At 41.1% G+C, this 18,105-nt stretch overlaps 1 protein-coding gene across 1 annotated transcript in view; it reads right to left on the reverse strand.

Annotated features, from left to right (window-relative positions):
• Nucleotides 1–18,105, reverse strand: part of CFAP58 (cilia and flagella associated protein 58) — a 104,163-nt gene that overhangs the window by 31,375 nt on the left and 54,683 nt on the right. The gene's annotated exons all lie outside the window — the stretch shown is intronic.

Here is an 18,105-nt window from a genome sequence, read left to right on the forward strand (position 1 = left end):
AAAGTGATGAGTCAGAAAATAAAAACAAATAGAATACTTATTGGAAAGGAAGAGGAAAACCATCATTTACTAGAGAAGGCATGATTATATAATGAGAAACCCTAGAAAATTAACTAAGAAGCTATGTAGTAGGATGGGTTGGTTACAAATAAGCATGCAAAGATCAACAGTTTTCCAATATGGCAGCAGTAACCAAGTGGAATACATAATGGGGGAAAGAGTTCTTTCGCCTTAACGTCTAATCCCTACCAGAGGTACACTCACCTTGATGAGTGAAATGGTGTTAAAAGATTACTGAAGTCTTTAGTTTTTCTATGATAGTAACTATTTGTAGCCTTTATGTGACATGGGTTTTCTTCCCTATTTTTGTTTTATTTTCATCTTATGTTGTTCCAGGTTTAAAGAGCTTCCTGTTCCAAGTTTCAGCCTGGGCAACCTTGCAGGGGTGGGGAACAGGAGCGAGAGGAAAGGTATGGTGTAGTTACTGGGCCCCAAGGCAGTGGGTCAGCTGCAGCACCCTGGGAGTTATCACTGACCAGGATGAAAACTGCAAAACACTTCTGACTCTTCTCCCTTGACCTTCACAGACATTCAATTCTCAAATCCTTTAAGTTGGTCTCTTTAAAGATCTCATGGATTTACTCCTTTCTCCTCATCCCCAGTGCCTGTCTCTTACCAATATCCTCAGGAACTTGGGCCCAAATAGCAACTGTCTCTTGGCTGCTCCTTTAGCCCAGACCCTGACCGCTTGTCTGTTTCATTTTTTCCTCCTGGTCACATTTACTGTGCCACTCCTCTGATAGTTAATATCCTGCAGAACATAGGCTTGGAAGGCTAACCAAGCCAGGTTAGAATACAGATTCACCTCTAACCATAGACTGCATGGGTCTGAGACCCAGTTCTGCCACTGATTATCTCTGTGACTTTGACCATATTACTTAATCATTCTGAGCCTCAGTTTCCTCATTTGTAAAACAGGCCTAATATATAAACAGGAAAAAATTACTATGAGAATTAAAAATAATACATAACATAAAAGACCTATCACAGGACTGGACACATAATGACACAATAGGCATTCAAAACTTGTGACCTCTACCATGGGAGTTGTGGTCATTATCACAATTAGTCTATACTGTCTACTGGAGCAAGTTGAATGCCTATGTTTGGTCTCTAAGACCAGGTAATTGGTCCCCACTTAACATATTCAAAGGTATTCTCCAATACCAAATAGCCAGCTGTGTGTCCCTGCTGGCCAGCTCCGTCTCCACACCCAAACATACTCACCCCATCTCAGAACTTTTGACTCTTCATTTTCTCTCAGCCTAAAATGCCCTTTTCACTTGTTTCCAAATATGCCCCCTTCAAGAAAACTTTCCATTACCCCATCCATGTGCTTCCACGAGCCTTTTCTATATCAATACCATAAACGTCACATGCAGTTAGCTCTTACGACCCTGCGTGACTAGCTCTATCCTAGACAGTTTAAATGACATATCTCACGGAGTCCTCACAACAGCCCTATGAGCCAGGTACTATTACTCTATTCTACAGTTCTACAGTTGGGCTCTGAGAGGGTGAGATGCTTGCTCAAAGTCACAAAGTTGGACATTGGGAAAACCAGGACTCAAAACTAGCTCTCAGCTCTCAACTGCCACACCATTCTTCAACACATGTTTTTAGGAAATGGCTGGATAAGTAATTTTAACACATCAAAGTCCAGCCCAATCACATCTTCTTTGTCAGCGAGGAAGCCAGTTCTTATTCATCTCCCCTACTCTTACCCCTTTGGCACTTACAGCTGTTTTAAACAACAAACACCATATTATATTCTCTCCTAGACAGTGTCTCTTCTGCATAATTGGACACTCACTATTGTCAGTGGCCAGTATAATGTAATGATGCATAATTGGGTATTGTTCACTAAGTGGAACCGCAAAGTGATAGTCTGGATTTTTTTATACACTGCTCATAGAGACCAGTCTCATTTTTTCCCAGATATACCTCAGAAACCTTCTGAAACAGAAAATAAATTTATTGAAGGTAAGGACCATGTCTTATATTCCTTTATGTCTCAGAAACTTCTGCACACACTAGAGATACCCCAAAATAACTTTTGGTTCATAATTGGTCTTCCAACCAGGCTCTCTACCAGGTGGGGATGGTAGATCCTTGGACATATTCAGGACAAAAGGATTTAACAGATAATGATCTTCTATTATCATCTCAGAACAGATAGCACACTCGGTCCCTATACACACTGGGAAAAATATTTCCAATTGTCAGAAGCCAAAAGCAAACTTAGTTTGATGGCATCAATATGATGCTTAATATGCTACATATTTGGCATCTGTTCCAGAGGAGGCTGTGTGTCAGGAACTCAGAAAAGGTCTCCTGGGCATATAGGCAGCTCTCAGTCTGTCTCCTACACATTAAATACGCTCAGGCTAGGGAATATACATTTTTAAATGCATGAAACATGAGCCAGACTTGACACCCATCTATCAGGGCTGCTTTAAGGATAATAAAATCAGTGCTGCCATTATAAGGAGAGGAAACTTGATGACCCACTGGAGATTTCTTCCAATCTAAACGATTCTATAAATTCCCCTAAAATCATAAAAAAGCAGATTAAGGATTCATGTAGGTGTTTGGACTATAAATACAAATTAATTTCTGCTCCAGCTGCAATTTTTCTCATCCTTGCAAGAGGCACCTCTATCTGAGGTATTTCTGGGTGAAACACCAACAGAGCAGCTAAAGATAGATAGGTCTCCCCCCAGTTGACACCTATTTTCTTCTAATTTCACAAATAAATCTGCAACTTGCAATGAACTGAATTGAATCTTGCTGCTGTCCAAAAACATTTATCACTGAAAATCTGTTTTGTTTAGGGAGTAAGATATAATTGTGTACAGATTCAATAAGAATCTAAATGTTCCACTGAGAAATTCTTCATTGAAAATGTTTTGTTTGGACTCTAAGTAATCTATTTATTTCCATTTTCAGTTACTAGTCATATTATTGTATTTGGTTTTCTTAAAAAAAAATTTCCTGCTTAAACACTCCTCTAATGAAAAAAATTGAATAGTTTCTGACATCAAAAACTCATATTATTCTCCTTCTCAATTGGTTTTGTGAAACTTCCAACAGACCTTTATAAAAGAAAGAAAATTAATTATTTTTTAATATTCCTTCAGCTATTAGAGCTCAATAACTAGAAATCAAAAGAAAATAGTAAATAACATTCTTTAAAGATTAATTTATCACCTAATATATTTTTGGCTCTTGTATTTGCTCTGATTCAATGTGAAGTCAGACACCAAAATAGAAATGAACAAATGGATTGTGGATCATTTCTCCAAATGCATGGGGATAAATGCATAACCCTAAGGAAATGTGCTCGGTTATGACATCACAGCTGTTTCTCCTATAAAAAGAACTATGTCCTGCAGCAAACTATAATTTCCCAAATAAAGGGAATAAAAGATTAAAGAAAAGAAAAACATGTCAGCAATAAAATCCAAGGAGTGCAACCAGATGCCAGACACATTAAAATACCATATCTGACAAAGGATTAAAAAAAGAAATCTTGTACCACTTGAATGCCTAACTGCAAAGTATTTCCATTCGAACTCATGAAAGGTAAGAAATTGGGGTATGTTTTTGCAATAATGGCTGCATGTATCCATGAGCCTACACGGTCCTCTCCCACATTTACCTTGGCCATGTGACTTGCTTTGGTCGATGGGACATTAGTAAGTATGACACAAATGGAGGCTCCAACCCCACACGGGGGCTTATCCTTTCTTGCTGTTCTTAAAAAGCTGAGACTGTCAGCATGAGAATCAACCTGGGCCAGCCTAGTGGAGATGTAGTTCATTTGCTGCCATCACCCCAGCCAATTGCCAGAACCAACCACACTGTACAAGTGAATGATGCCACTTAGATCAACCAGCTGCTAGCAACCTGCCAGCTGCCTGCAGAAACATGAGTGAGGCCAGGCAAGCCCAACAGAAGAACTGGCTAGCTGAGCCCAGCCCAAATTGCCAACTGATAGGACTGTGGCCTAATAAATGATTATTGTTTCAAGCTATTAAGTTTTAGATTGGTTTGTTATACAGCAAAAGCTAGCTGATACCAAGGTCATCACAGAACCTATTCCATGAGCACACCAGTTTATGGGCCAGCCACACATAACGTGAAAGGGAAAGGCTTCCCTAAGGATGGATGAGTCTAGTAACTATTCCACAAAGTCTTTTAGATATGTAATGCTGAGTTGCTACACTAAGCCACTTACAAATAAGCTTTGTTTTGGAGATGCTTCTAAAGTCTACATCCAAAGTGCGATGTCAAGGCAATAACAGCTAACATTTATTAAGTGCGTGTGTTGAGCTGTGAGCTTGGTAAAGACAATCTCATTTAATCTACACAAAACCACATATGAAAGGTATTACTATTTTCCGTATTTTACAAGTCAAGAACTGAAGCTCAGGGAAGTTAAGTAACTTGCTTGGGATCACACAGTGTTAGGAGTGAGCTTGAACTCGAATGTGATTTGCTCAACAGTCATGGCTCTTAATCACTAGGCTTTTCTACGTGATACCCCCCAAACTATCCCCCATTGAAAGGCTTCTTTAGTCCATTGGACTGGGAAATTATCTGCACCAAGAGACTTACTCTCCCTTTCTTAAAGCCCAGATGGCCAGGCAGAACAGACCTAGCCAAAGATAGAGAGGAGTTTGAATGGACAGTGGACGTGGTGGGTCTTTCCCTCACCCCCTGACCTCTGACCCAGTGACTAGGAGAGCAAGGGAGCTTCAGGACACTGGCAGCGGCTATGTAACATGTAAGGGCCTGGCCCACCCACAATATGGGGCCCAAGCCTCTTGTGATTATGTGCTAATCAGGTTAGCAATGATTCCCTTTGATTGCCTTTCCCATTTGATTCCCAATGATTGCCTTTCCAGGGGGCATGCAGGTGGGGAGGGAAAAGGAGTCATGGAAGGGCTGGAAAATAGGTGAAAAGCTGGGCAGAAATCCTTTTCTTCTTGGGGGCAGGGAAAGTGTTCCCATGAGGAGAGTGAAGAGGTTCACTGTCTGCTGCACATTTAACGCCTGTCTGTCCTTTGTTAACAAAACCTCTGGAATCAGGCCTGCTGTTTCTTGGGATTCCTGACAATTTTAACTGCCCCAACCCTAACTCTTAATATTGAGAGGAAAACAAGAGTGAGGAGAAGGGAGTCCATCAAGATAACCCCTTTTGAAAGACACTTGTTTCCAAATAAGTAAAATGAACAAAACCCTTGCTAAGCAAATCAAAGATCTAGTACACCAGTCAGCTGAGTATCTCCCTGGGTTAGCTGAAGTTACAAGTGTTTAGGGTACTCACGGCTGAAGGTATAAACTTGTTTTTAACCTCTGCCTGCCTAATGGAGCCTACCAGTTCTCTTTAAGGAACTCCTAATGTGTGCAGGACTCTAACGCCTCAGGAAGTTATTCCCGGCACATTTATAGAGAACTAGTGAGAGGGAATAGGAGAAGGTATGTGATAATTGAGCACATTAAGTACATGTAGGCAAGTGTGAAGGGACACAGGTTGAGAAACTTATTCATTTTAAATGAAGCTGAACACAATTTTAAGAAAAGCCCCAACATCTGCATATTAAAAGCCTGCTCCTGCAAAGGAGACCAGTGGGTCCTGCACCACCCTCCACAGTCACCCTCTTTCTCAAGGCCGGCAGACATTTTCTAAAGGCACACAAACCACCCTGAACGTTAGCTCCTTCATCTGTTAAATGGGGCCGTTGTGAGGATGAAAAGTAAAGTAGTGGCTCCTACATTCTAGATTCCTCAGATTTGAATAACTCCTCCCCGAGATCTTGAAAGCACCAGCATAGTCTTAGTAATTTCTTCTTTTGCTAAGTTTTAACATGAAATAGAAAAAGACTAATAGATAATAATAATGTAGTGCTTGCTCTGGTCGAGGGGTCTATTTCTAAATGTTTTACATATATTAATATAATCTCTCCAACAACCCTATGAGATAGCTATGATTATCCCTACTTAACAAATGAGGAAACTGAGTTACCACAGACAGGTTAAGTAAGCCACCCAGGGGCTAAGATCTCATGGCAGAGACAAGATTCAAATGGTAGTAATCTAGCAATAGGATCCACGCTCTCAACAGACAGCACATTGTCAGGAGCTCTCAGCAAGCACTTCATAAAGGAAAGGAATGCACAAAAAATAAAAGAGAATGCCATTTCAAAAAATAAATAATATTTTACATCTCCAAAAGTAAGGAAGAAGAACACAGTGGGGGGAAACTGCAGTCCCCCAAAATAAAAAAAAAAATAAAATGAACCTTATGCTACACAGCCATTGTGCTCATTACGTTACAAACCAAGGAAATACTTCTTTGGGAACATATACATCCCCCGCAGTCCCCAGATCAGCATTTGGGAACCAGTGAGATATGACGATGCACGGAAAGCACTTTGACAACATTCCCATCAGACATTAGTGGTTGCTGGGGTGCTGTAAGATCATGAACCAGCTGTCCTGGAACCCACCCTCTTACAGTGTTCACACTACGCAAATCAGATGCAGACAGGCATGTAGCCCCCCACAGGCAGGCCACATGGATGTACACAAGTCTTGTTTGTGGCCAGCATTAGCACTCTGTTTTCTGAACGACCCCTCTCCAGTTGCTGCTTCATCCTCCCTGACACTCAAGGAGCAGGTGCAGGAAAGCAGACATCCCCCAGGAAGTCACAGAACGAGGCGGCAGTGGAGAAGCTGCCCACAAGGAGCATGCTGGGGAAGAAACCTCAACCATTCCCAATGCTTTCAATACTCTTTGCTGAGGACAGCAAGAAGGCTGAAGGTATTTCCCCCTCTCAACTCGTTCTTCTTCCCCTTGATTTTGGAACAGAACAAAAACCTGCAGATGGGTTTCTAGCCATCAGCTTTCACCGTAACTTTCTGTCCCTCGATCTCTGTGGTGAGGGAGCATCTCCAACAATTCCAGCCCAGCTTTGGGGAGGATGACCACTTAGTTATCTGTGAGTGGAGCAGGCAAGAATGATGTTTGGCACAGGCTACACTCCCAGCAACTGAGATGCAATATTGGAATTCTGCCTTCCACATCTTAAAACAGTTCTTTAATAATTGAACAATTCCTTTGGAATTAGGGAAGTTGGAAGTAGTCATAGAAATGAAATGTTCAGTGGCTTTACTGGGAGGCACCACAAAACAGTGGTGAATGGTTCCAGTCTGGCTTCCAGTGACTAAGGTCTACGAGTGGGGTCGGTGAGTGTTTTCTGTAAAAGGCCAGATAGTTACCTTTGCAGACTTTGTGGGCCATACGGTCTCTGTCACAACTACTCGGCTCTACTGCTGTCTCATGAAAGGAGCATAGGCAATACATAAATGGGAGAGTATGACAGTGTGCCAATAAAACTTGATTCGTGAACACAGAAATTTGAGGTATGTTTCATCTTCTTTTTATGTCATGAGATATGATCATTCTTTTACATTTTTTTCTAACCACTTAAATACATTCTTGGTGTGGGCCATGTTGGGTCATCACTTACCAAACCCTGCTTTATAACTGTAGCTCTGGTATATCTTAGCTGTAAACTCTTGGGCAAGTTTTGTTTTGAAGCCTCAGTTCTCTTCTCTGTAAAACAGAAACAACAGCACTGGCCTCATCTGGGTTTCCCGTGGATACAGTGAAAGCAAAATGCTTTAGCACAGGGCGTCTGGGCACGTACTCAGTATGCTATAAATGTGAGCTGTGACTGCCATTTCCCTCCACTCTTCAAAACTCTTGGCAGCTTCTGCCAAATCCATCCAGGCTACCATCAAACAGGACAGAGGTTTCTCATGTCTCTAACAACAAAGAAACATTCTAGACTTTTCATAACAACAGCACTAGCCTTTGAGAGTTTATGGGGCCCTAAAACATGCCTCAAACCCTGGATGCGCTCATCTGTCCATTTCCTGCTAGATCTCAGTCTCTGGAGTTCAGGAGCTGAGGACAAGAGTATGAGGTAGTTTCTCATGCTCTAAGCCAGAAATAATGATATTTTTTTGAGCAGTGGCCAATTCTCATGGCCACTGGCATTCCTGTAAGGGCTTTATGCAATTCTTTCCCTTCATCTTCACAATAACTGAAGGATGCTGATAAGATGGTGAGCTCCAAGTGTCAGACAAGTGTTTCAGGCTTCAGAGAAGATCTGAAGTGTTGGAAGGTCAGACAACTAGCAAGACGGCAGGCCTAGTAACCAGGAGGTGTGATGTTCCTTCTTGAACCATAGCTCTTGCTTTGGAGTAAAGAAAGGATGACCATCTTTTAGAGCCCCGGGACTCTTCCAACTGAACCCATATACTGCACCCCTGGGTAACTTGTTTAAATGCAGATTCTGATTCATTAGGCCTGGGAAGGTCCTGAGATTCTGCATTTCTAAAAAGTTTTCAGGTGATGCCAATGGCATAGGTTCTGGAACCAGGCTTAGTGTGGACAGCCTCAAGACACAATGAGAAGCGTGAGTTCTGCCTGTTGACGACCAAAGTGGCCTACATGAGATGAATCAATGGCCATGGTTTTCCACAGTCAAGAGCCTTTGGAGCCAGACTGCCAAAGTTAGATTCATAACTCCACCAGGTGCCAGATGTGTGGCCTTGGGGGAAAGTCTCTCAGCCTTTCTGTGCCTCATGTTCCCTGCCTATAAAGGGGAACAGTGGTGGCTCTCATCTCATAGGGTTGTGAAGATGAATTAAATAATCCACATATAAAACATTTAGAGGAATGTCTAATGCATGGTAAATATCCGATAAATGTAAGATAATCAAAAGATTGGGAAAAATGAAGATTTATCTAAAAGTGTGCCATAAGAGGTTTGTTCCCCTGCACAACTAATGACTTGTGCTGATCCATTCAAACCCTCCTCTCACTCAAGCCATTTTATAGTTAAGTAAACCAGACCTGCAACTAGTCAGTTATAAAATTAAATTAGGGAGAAAATTTACCCTGAAAGGGCAGGACCCAGATGCCAACAAAGAAGCAGTGATTTCCAGTTCGGTTCATTATTTATTCATCTAAGGGACATGCCCATTCCCTAGACATCTAGGCACAAGAAACGATCAAGAATGCATATAGCGATTTCCTGAGCAGCATAAACCTGAACTTCACCAGAGTCCTTTTCTCACTGGAGTCATTTAGTCTGTCACTCTGGTAGGTGGTATGCTCCCATGGGTATGACAGTTCAGTGTTAATGTTGTGGGGTCAAGCTTGTTTCCTTTCCCCCAAATTATACCATCTCCTCAGGGGAATCGTGCATCATTTCACCCTCCCATCCAGCCAGCTATCATTCATTGTGTGCTCACCATAACCCCTGAGGTCTTTGTGTGGGTAAAGCACAGGGCCCAGTGCACAGGCTTCATGCAGTAAAAGATGATTGTGATTAGAGCAAATTCGGGGTGCCATCTTTTAAACAAACCACAGTCTGACCATGGCATCTGGTTACTGGATATCAACTAGATACCAGGAGCTGGAATGGGGGAAGGCCAAGTGGAAACTTGGTAGGAAAATGCCCACTGCCTTTTCTAAAGTTGGACTGGCAATTTATCACTCAAGTGAGAAACTAATTGAGCAAGGGCCTGAGAGGAAGAGGGTCTCCTGGTTGCTGGTCTTCATGACCTGTTGGGAAACCTCATCTCCTTCAACAGTGCTGAGTCTCATCCTCTCAGTCAGTCCATCTAGAAATTTCAGCTGTGGCTGACATTCCTGGCGCACTTGATATGGCCATAATTTCCTGGAATAGTCTGGCAGCTTCAGCCTCAGGTACACATGGAGTCAGCTTTTCTGCCTCAGGCCAGGGCTTCCTCAGATGTGGGCATGGATACAACTAAAGTATCTCAATCTTCTTTAGAAGCAACCCAATGACCCTGGGGACAACTTTCAACCAGTGGGGAATGGGAGTCAATGAACAATGTCCCAGCCTCCCCTCCTTTGGCAGGACAATTCTGCAGTGGTTTCAGTGGATCCTCAAAGAAATTCCAGTGGCACTGGAACTGAGATCTCCACCGGGCATCCAGCTGTCTCCCTCCCTTTACTGGCTTTTCCTCCTTCCCAGTCTCACTGTTCTGCTCCCTCACTCCAACTTCCTGAGACAACCTCCCAAACTACGGAAACCCAAGCCCTGTCTCAGTCTCTGATTTGGGGAATCCACACTGAGACCCCTGACCACACCAAAGGTTTTTTCCCAGAGTCCCATAGCATCCTGTACAGAATCACAGCCCTTTTCACACTGCACTGTGGTTGCAGAGCCACAGGGTCTTCCAAGACCAAGATAAAGAGGAATCCTGGAACCCCAGGTGCCCTGGCACGTAGACGGCTCTCAGTAACTGTTAGTTGAATGGATGCCAGAAATACATCTGCCGCCTGTGCATCGGGAGGTCAGGAGGCAACCCTTTGTCTTTTTAACAATTCACAGAATACCTTTTCTGTTTTAGAAAAGCTTGTAAAAAAAAAAAAATTGAGAGACATTAGCAGCAGGGGAAAAGACATCTTAAGGAGGTCCATCTTCATTAATCCCACCCATGACTGCCCCACAAACACACCCCAGGTTTCTCCACCTTTTTGCTTGCCTCCTTGGAAGAAACCCAGCCTCATTCACCTCTGACTGTCCATCACTGCAAACTACCTGGAGACTCTCTTCCTCCCCCCTCATCTCTGCTTTACCTTTTGATTCTTATGCTCTGTACTTCCATCAGGGAATCATGACAAAGGACTAAATCAAAGATACTGAAGCAAGTCAAGTTGATTGTGCTGCTGCTGTTCCTTTAAATCTCTATCTCCCCTGGGCCTTGAAGCTAGAGGTTGCAAACCAGCCTCCTATGGGTCAAGGGTGGTTGGCAGATGCATTTCTGGGAAGACCATACAATGTTCTAAAGTTTCCAATATTTGAAACTCAGTATAGGGAGCATAAAAATCTACATTTCAAGTTATTCTTGAAAAATTAAAGATCTGATGACATGAGAGCGCAACTAACTAGGGTGGGGTGAGGCTGCTTCCTAGAGATGGCACCCGCAGCCCCTCATGCACTGCAGTCCCCACCACTCCCTTTTGCCTCTGATTCTGAGGCCCTTGTCCATTTCATGTTGCCATTTCTGATCACGACACACAGTTTTACTTTGCTCTTTCTTGTTACTGGCCCTAAGGGTGGGTATATTTGAGCTTGCTACTTGATCTTTAAACGCTTGGAAAAAACAAGTCCCAAATGCTGTGTATGTTTCTTGTGTGTTTAAGTGCCTCTGGCAAGAGGTTAGAGCTTCCTACTGTAATGCTGTCATGCTGTATGCCGTTAATTGGAATCCCATCTTGATGATGATGATGGTGGTGATGATTATGCACTAATACTTGGGTAATGGATAGCAGTTACTCATGACATGGATGCCTGCCTAAGCCTCCAGATGCTTTTCTTGTTTTTTAAAGAAGTCATTAACACAAGGGATTCAGAATAAATGAGGAATAAATGCATTAAAAACAGAAAGAAGAGGCCACCAGGAGGCGGCACATCTCAGGTATGCTTGCATTGCCCTTGCTTCGTTGAAGGGGAGAGTAGACTGGTGGGCAAAAGAAAAGAAATTCCTCACATTCACATCTTAGACTCCAATTCTGGAAAGAATACAGACTTCTTCATCTTATCACTGAAGCTGTAAAGTCAAGCTCAAGAACCATTTTCACCTTAACCCTGAGCAAGGGGAGAATTTCGAGCACACCCCATGAATCAGCATGCCTTGGCACACAGAAAGGACATTGACAGTTTGCATCAAGTGTATAGATCCATAAACCCAGAGTAAATACTAGGCTCCTCCAAAGTTAGAAGTTAGTAACAAAAATGCAAAGGCAAATAAGAAGAATAATTCCTATAATCTGTCAGAGCTCAAAGACAGAACTTAAATGGCTACAAGACATACCACTTACTGAAGGACCACCATTCTTCCAACATTTAATCAGTCACTAAACAAATATTTATCTGTGGGCAAGGAACTAGGAATGAAATGATCGTCAAGACAGACACAGGCACTGCCTTTGTGAATCTTACGGTCCAGCAGGAGTGATTAAACACAAAATTACAATTATTTTGTTAATTACAAATGTAACGAGGGCATGAAAGAGAAGTCAAAATACGGTAACCTGTACCAGGAGACATAATCTAGGAAGAGGGCCCCCCCTGAAGAAACACCATTTAAATTGAGGCCTAAAGGCTGAGTAGGACTTGCCCAGGCAGCAGGCATGTCCGTCATTACTGAGCACTTCCTGTGTGCCCTGCTACCATATCAGGCATTGGGGTTAAAGAGATAAATTACCAAGTGACTTTCCTCAAAGAACTCACAGTCTATTGGGGGTAAGTAGGCTTCTATCTTATCTGCTGCTGGTAAATGATGGGGTCTCTTCATCACCATGCAACATATTAAATAGTCATTTAACAAATGTTCTGAGACTCAGAAGAATTCAACCAAAAATCTTTCTAATTGTAAAATGTTCTAAGTGCAGAGAATTTCTCAAATAATTTAATAAAACAGATGAAACTGAGCAACTGTCAAATCCGGTGGAGCACCTGGGGCTTCCCCAAGATAATAAAGCATGTTGTCTGGAGATGTGCAAGCCCCAGAAGGAAACTTGCAGCAGGCACAGGGCAACCCAACCATCCAAAAGAAAGATTAAATGAGGAACTGAATAAAAAGCAGTGAGGCTGGATGTTAAACTTTGGAGAACTGTAAAAAACTATTTTGTGATTAATAATATTAATAGTACTAATACTAGTACCAATAATAATGTTAATGAGAACATTGTTCAGGATAACCAAGCATACTGGCAAATCTTTTTATGCACTTAACACATTCAATTCTGTGGGTAAGTACTGGGATAAAATGGGGTAAAAGTCCCCATTTTATGGCTAAAAAACTAGGGATTAGAGAAAACAAGAAACTTCTATTTATGACAATATGGCAGACTGAAAGCTAAAGTCCACAAAGCATTAGACCTGCTGAGTAAAACAACACATTCTTTTTGATCACCAAATGGAGTTTACAAGTAGTCTGATCCTCGGGTGTCAAATTCAGAGGGTGAACTGCATATAAGGGCAGCTACCTCTTGGGGGTTGAGTGGGACAAGTGGCTGGACTCACTGAACAACGGGCTTGGGTTTTAATGGCCATAAAAGTATAAAAGATGTGGTGCTAGGCCTGTGTGAAGTGGGTAACTGGTACTGAGACATCTCCACATAAAGTTAGGGACTTAAGAGCATTACACCCTCAGTGAAAAGAGACAATAGACAGAAATCCACCCACTGGCACAGTAAGACCACAAAGAACCCAACAATCTCTCCTGGGCTTTGAGCGGGGAAAAAAATGTTGGCTGTCTCGAGAACTTATATCCATGGCTCTTCCATCACAAGAGTTTGGGGTTCTAATATACATGAACCAAATAGTCCAGGAAGTTCCAAGGTGAGATTTTAACATAAAAATATATCTTAAGCAACTCATCACTCCTAGGGTACCTGGCAGAAACAAATGAAAGGGCATACCCTTAACCTGAACCATTCCTGAATCCTATAAAACTTTTCTGAAAATGAGTCCACAATCCAAAATTACAACACAAAGAGAAAAAGATCCATCATGAATGAAAGTCAGCAGTTATAATACACAATAGCAAAGATCTCCAAGGCCTTAAAATTATAGAACAATCAGATAAAGACTATAAAATAAATGTTTAAATTATTTGAAGACACAAAGGAAGGAACAAAAACATAAGAAAAATCAAGACACTATCAACAAAGACCAGTCATATGGGAAAAAAAACCTCTAGAAAATAAAAATAAATTTAGTGAAAACAAGTCTTGTTCAATTGGCTATTAGCAGAGAAGCACACCTTAGTGCATAATAAGATAAAGCTGAGAAAAAGTAACATAAGAGATAAAGAGAAGAAAAATATCAAAGAGGCCAGTAGATAAGGAAGAAAGAATGAGAAAACCCAACATATATGTGGTAAGAGTTCCAGAAGGAGTGAATAAAGAAGATAAAGGAGACACTATTCAAAGACAGATTCAGATTCAGGAAGTAGAGCAAGTCCTAAGCACTGTCATCAAAACCAAATTCATACCAAATGCATTGTGCAAAACTCCAGGACACCAAAGACAATGGGAAGCACTAGCAACCAAACAGAAGCAAAGACAAAATGCCTGAAGAGGATTGAGAATAATGAGACTAATAGCAGACTTCTCAATGCCATTGCTAGAAACCAACACAAAGGCTGTCCAGCTTCAAAGTACACACAGAAAACAGAATTTTGACTCCATCAGTTATAAGTATGGCCAAAATAAAAACATTTTTAGATGAGCAAAGGAGAGTGTTCAACTCTGAAAAATTTATCACTGAAATAACTATGAAAGGCTCCAAAAGGAGATGGAACCTTGAAGAAAGGAACTGAGGATATGAAGAAATAGAACAGGGGGTGCCTGACTGGCTCAGTGAGTAGGGCATGTGGCTCTTAATCTTGGGGTCCTGAGTCTAAGCCCCATATTGGGCAAAGAGCTTACTTAATTATTTTTTTTTAAAGGGTGGGTGACTCATTCAGTTAAGCATCCGATTTTTGATTTTGGTTCAGGTCATGATTTCACAGTTCATGAGATCGAGCCCCACATTGGGCTCTGCACTGCTTGGGATTCTCTCTTGCTTCCTCTCGCTCTGCCCCTCCTCACCCGCCCCTCTCTCAAAATAAATAAATACTTTTTAAAAATTAAAAAAACCAAACTGGTAAACACCTTGGTAAATATGAATAAGTATTCATTGACTCTATAAAATCATGATGCTGGCTAATGCTGGCAGAACTGGAGTGAGTATTTAGCATTAAAGCACTCCAGGTCCTTGTATTGTTAGGAATAAGCATATGGATCAACCGTAGATTAGTTTAGACTTGACGTCCACCACGCATGCTCAATTTTTGAGGAAATTCATGAAACAGAAAATGAGAATTACATTGAGTGGTGGCAGCAATTCAGAAAAAATAAATAGATAAACCAGGAAAAGGAGAGTAGGGAGTAATGAGGAGAGAGAAGTAACCAGCAGAGGGAAAAAAGAGGGGATAAAGAAAACTCAATCCAATAGAAAGCAGGAACAGACCTTTTTCAAACCAAAAAAATAATAATAATAATCAGGGTAAATAATAGAAAATAAGTAGGTAGAAATAAACCTAAAATTATCAATAATTATCTGGATTAAATGAACCAATCAAAAGACAAATATAGTAAAACTTTGGATTGTAACTTGTTCTAGTATTCCGCAAATTTAAAACTTTTTAATTTTAACTTGATAAACAAGCGATGTCTTGCAATGTGAGCAGTATGTGACACCGAATGTCACATGATCACAATGGTTCTTCTGAGCCAATGGCTCTTCTCTCTCTCTCTCTCTCTCTCTCTCTCTCTCTCTCTCTGCAGGATTGTGGGTGATCATCTCCCATACTCAGATGCTCAGTCTTAGGCTATGGTGTTTTTCCAAAATCAGTGATTTTTCAAAATATTGGAAGGTGCCCACAACTGGCACTAGTGTATTTTTTGCCACTTCAAAGCACCTATGGACAGTCCTTTGCTTGTCCATTCAAGAGTAAGCTTAGGAATGCTTTCTTCATTCTAGGTCAGGCTTCCAGCACATAGTGCCCCTTTCCTCTGCTGCCTTATTGCCAGTTACGTTAAATACAGTATATGACAAGGGTTTATTAATACTGTACTATTGTTGACATTCGTGTAAGTGTGTATACGATGGCCCCCATGCAGAAAAAGATTCCATTGAGCCAACAGTCATTCCGTTAGTGATAGTGAAAGTTGTCCTACACAATAACCCTCCTCTCTCTTGTTTCCCTCACACCAGCCACAAAGGCTTTCAAGGTTAAGTGCGGGTTAATTTGTTTATTTTTCTTTATATTATGTATTTTCATTATTATTTTATATTATATTACAGTATTGTAATCATTTTTATATGAATATTTTTGGGTTGTAGAATGAATCATCTGTGTTTCCATTATTTCTTATGGGGAAATTTGCTTTGATATACGAGTGCTTTGGGTTATAAGCATGTTTCCAGAACTAATTATGCTCCAAGGTTTTACTGTAGATCAGATTGAATTTTTTTCATTACAAGAGGGGCCCCTGGGTAGCTCAGTCAATTAAGCGCGGGACTTCAGCTTAGGTCATGATTTCACAGTTCATGGGTTCAAGCCTCACATCGGGCTCTGTGCTGACAGTTCAGAGCCTGGAGCCTGCTTCAGATTCTTTGTCTCCCTCTCTCTCTGCCCCTCCTCCGCTCCCACTCGCTCTCTTGCGCTCTCTCTCTCAAAAACACATAAACATTTTAAAAAATGTTTTTTAATTACAAGAGACTCACCTAAAATATAAAGACACCAAAAGTTTAAAAGTATAGAGACCGTATGCACAAACACCCCAGGTAGAGCTAAATTAATATCAGACAATTCTTTAAGTAAAAGTATTAAGGATTGAGGAAGGTTCTTGCACAATATTAAAGGAACAATTCACCAGGGAGCAATAACAATTGCAACCTTTTACTCAACTTATGAACATAATGTAAAATATACTTAAAGCAAAGAAAAAAAGTGAGAAATAGACAAATCTCTAAACTTTCTTTCATTGATTATGCAGACAAAAAAAATTAGGAAAGATACAGATCTGGACAATGCAATTAAGAAGGCTGATCTGGGGAGCCTGGGTGGCTCAGTTGGTTGAGCATCCAGCTTCAGCTCAGGTCATGATCTCACGGTTTGTGAGTTCGAGCCCCGCGTCAGGCTCTCTGCTGACAGCTCGGAGCCTGGAGCCTGCTTCGGGTTCTGTGTCTCCCTCTCTCTCTGCTCTTCCCCCGCTCGTGCTCTGTCTCTCTCTCTCAAAAATAAATAAATAAACATTTAAAAAATAAAAAAAATAAAAAGAAGGCTGATCTGATAAACATCATAGAGACTCCTGAATCTTGAACCTTTAGAGAGTACATCACCCTTTCAAGCACACAGGCTTCAGTTACAAAAACTGACCACCTTAGCTGGTCACAAAAGCAAGTTTCAACAAATTCCAAAGAATCAGTAGAATACAGACCACAATGCAAAAAAAGTGAGAAATCAGTAACTAAAAGATAGCTTAACTGTATGTATATCTGGAAATTTAAAGTTGTACTTTTCATTACCACAGGAGGAATAGTGTCTACTTTTTAAGACTACTCTCAAAGGAGAAATAATTCTGAAATAATTCTGAAAACAGAAAATATTTAGAACTAAATGAAAATGAAAATTCCGTATCTCAAAACCTGTGGGGAGGAACTCAAGAAATCATTTAGAAGACATATTATAGCTGTAAATGCTTCTAATAGAAAAGTAGATTTAACATTAGTGAGCTGAGCATCAGTCTTCAGAAGGTAGAAAAAGAACAGAATAAATCCAAAGCCCATAGAAGGAAAGAAATAATAAAATCAGAGCAGTCAATGAAATACGAAACAAGCTTACAACACAGAGGTTTGGCAAACACAAAATCTTCTTTTTAAAGCCAACAAGGCAGTAATAAGAGAGGCAAAGTAATGCAATGGTAGAAAGTGTGGGCTCTGGAGGTGACTGTCTAGTTTGAGTTCCTACTTTGCCACTTCCCAGTTGTGTGGCCTTGGGACGGGACTGTGGCTTCATTTGTGGAGTCACAGCTTAGAGCCCGGACTGCCTGCCAGACCCCAGTGCCATGCACTAAGTGGTTACCCTCACAACAGGATTTCTAAGTTGTATACTCTAATGAGAGTATCTTCCTCCCATAATGAAATTCAGTATTATTGTCCCCATTTAACAGATGGAGAAACTGAGGTTTGGAGAATTTATGTAAGTCTCCTGAGTCATGTGATACAAAGCACTGGAGCTGATTCAAGACCAGATCTTTCTGACTCCAAAGTCTCATCTATAAGAAAGAGGACTGTCTCCCATGGGCCACTCAGCATAGCTATGTTCTGGAAAGCTACTTACCATATACCCAACTTCAGGGAAAATGTCTTTTTT

This window comes from Lynx canadensis, chromosome D2 (assembly GCF_007474595.2).
Source record: "Lynx canadensis isolate LIC74 chromosome D2, mLynCan4.pri.v2, whole genome shotgun sequence".
NCBI lineage: Eukaryota > Metazoa > Chordata > Mammalia > Carnivora > Felidae > Lynx > Lynx canadensis.